Below are 2,500 nucleotides of genomic sequence, written 5' to 3' on the forward strand. Positions count from 1 at the left end.
CCCAGAGCGTAGGCTTGCTTGAGCACTCTAATTTCTTCAAAGTAACAGCGCCGAGGCACGACCCGGCCAATTAAGGCCGGAGCGCATCGAGGCAGAAGGGACGAGCCAACCGGTGCACACCAGAGGCGGACCGATCAACCCAACCCAAGGTCCAACTACGAGCTTTTTAACTGCAACAACTTAAATATACGCTATTGGAGCTGGAATTACCGCGGCTGCTGGCACCAGACTTGCCCCTCCAATGGATCGTTAAGGGATTTAGATTGTACTCATTCCAATTACCAGACTCAATGAGCCCGGTATTGTTATTTATTGTCACTACCTCCCCGTGTTAGGATTGGGTAATTGCGCGCCTGCTGCCTTCCTTGGATGTGGTAGCCGTTTCTCAGGCTCCCTCTCCGGAATCGAACCCTAATTCTCCGTCACCCGTCACCACCATGGTAGGCCACTATCCTACCATCGAAAGTGATAGGGCAGAAAATTTGAATGATGCGTCGCCAGCACAAAGGCCGTGCGATCCGACGAGTTATCATGAATCATCAAAGCAACAGGCAGAGCCTGCGTTGACCTTTTATCTAATAAATGCATCCCTTCCAAAAGTCGGGGTTTGTTGCACGTATTAGCTCTAGAATTACTACGGTTATCCGAGTAGTAGATACCATCAACACACTATAACTGATTTAATGAGCCATTCGCAGTTTTCACAGTCTGAATTAGTTCATACTTACACATGCATGGCTTAATCTTTGAGACAAGCATATGACTACTGGCAGGATCAACCAGGTAGCATCCATTAATGACTCTGCACATAGTGCAAGTTTTGCACCCCCAAAAGGAAGCAAAACATGCAAAAGAGCAGGGCATAATTTTAAGCAACCATTAGTAAGGGACAAAATGGAATAAACCAAAGGTCATCTCAAGTACCGCCTCCAAGAAATCAGTGAATACATGCATACCGCAAGAGACGTCGCATACAACATCTAAAACGGCACACACGCATCACTTCAAAAGCCACCGCAACACCAAGAAATGGTATGGGATGGTTCAAACCTAACGGGCCACTTGTTTACCATTTTATAGGCAAGACAAACAGGAACATATAACAAAACCGAATGCACACGATGAAAAATGACTAGGATTGTGGTGTTCACCGTTCCATGCAAAAGCATAGAGCCAGCAAACACAAACAATTGCAATACCACTCATACGCCCCCACGACAGCAAGATCCAACATCGCAGGACGTACCACACCCCACAATGCCAAGGCACGCAGGCAAATGGTAGCATACAACAACGCCGGTTCCTCCGCCTAGGCATGAAGAACAACACAAGGCAACAAGGCAAATGCGCGCACAAAACATGGGCAAGCAAGTGAAAAATTTCAAAAAAATTTATCCAAAATTTGATTTTGATTTGAAAAAATATTGATTTGATGTTGAAAAATTTGAAATTTGCAAGGATTTCTTGCAAAAAAGGCTTTTCCTGCGTGCCAGGCTGCAGCCTGGCGGGTCACAGGACGGTCGGACGGCCCCTGGACGGTCGGACTGGTCAAGGGCCTCCCCCTATATAAGCTTGATTTGCATGTCCTGCTTTGGCAGCAACTGGGTCCCTTTTCCCTGTAGACATAAATTCCTTGTTTTATGAGTTAGACTTCGAATTTTTTCATGAAATTTTGCATGCTTGTTAAACACAATATAAGAATGAGGTCCACCAAAAATAAATTTTTTTCGACGTCGTATGAATTTTTTATGATTTTTCTAAGTGTCGGCTTTATGCGGACGGAAACCAACGGAATCCTAGTCGGAACAATGAATTTTGAGCCGATTTTTTGCATGATCTTTCCTCAATACATATAGAAAGGATCTGCAAAGTTTCGGAGCATTTCGAACAACTTTGATTTTTCGACCGAACGGGTGGTCCATAGGCCATAGGCCACGTGCCACGGGACGAGAGGCGGGAACATCAAAACTTGGCCTAGACAACGAATTTTGATGCCAATTTTGCATGGACGTCTATTCCAATAAATGTTGGGGGACTGCAAAGTTTCGGAGCATTTCGAATAATTCTCGACTTTCGACCGGAACTAATCGTCGAAACGCCACGTGCCACGGGACGAGAGGCGGGAGCGACAAAACCTTGGCCTAGACAACGAATTTGAATCCCAAATTTTGCATGCACATCTATACCACAACAAATGTTGAGGGACTTAGAAGTTTCGGAGCATTTCGAACAATCCTCGATTTTTCGACCGAAACGCGTGCTCCATAGGCCATAGGCCATAGGCCACGTGCCATGGGACGAGAGGCGGGAAGGACAATAACTTGGCCTACACAATGAATTTGTACCCCAATTTTTGCATGGACTTCTATTCCAACAAATGTTAAGGGACTCCAAAGTCTCGGAGCATTCCAACAATCCTCGATTTTTCGACCGGACCTAGTGCTCCATAGGCGATAGGCCACGTGCCATGGGACGAGAGGCGGGAAGGACAATAACTTGG

This window comes from Lathyrus oleraceus, unplaced genomic scaffold (assembly GCF_024323335.1).
Source record: "Lathyrus oleraceus cultivar Zhongwan6 unplaced genomic scaffold, CAAS_Psat_ZW6_1.0 chrUn0195, whole genome shotgun sequence".
NCBI lineage: Eukaryota > Viridiplantae > Streptophyta > Magnoliopsida > Fabales > Fabaceae > Lathyrus > Lathyrus oleraceus.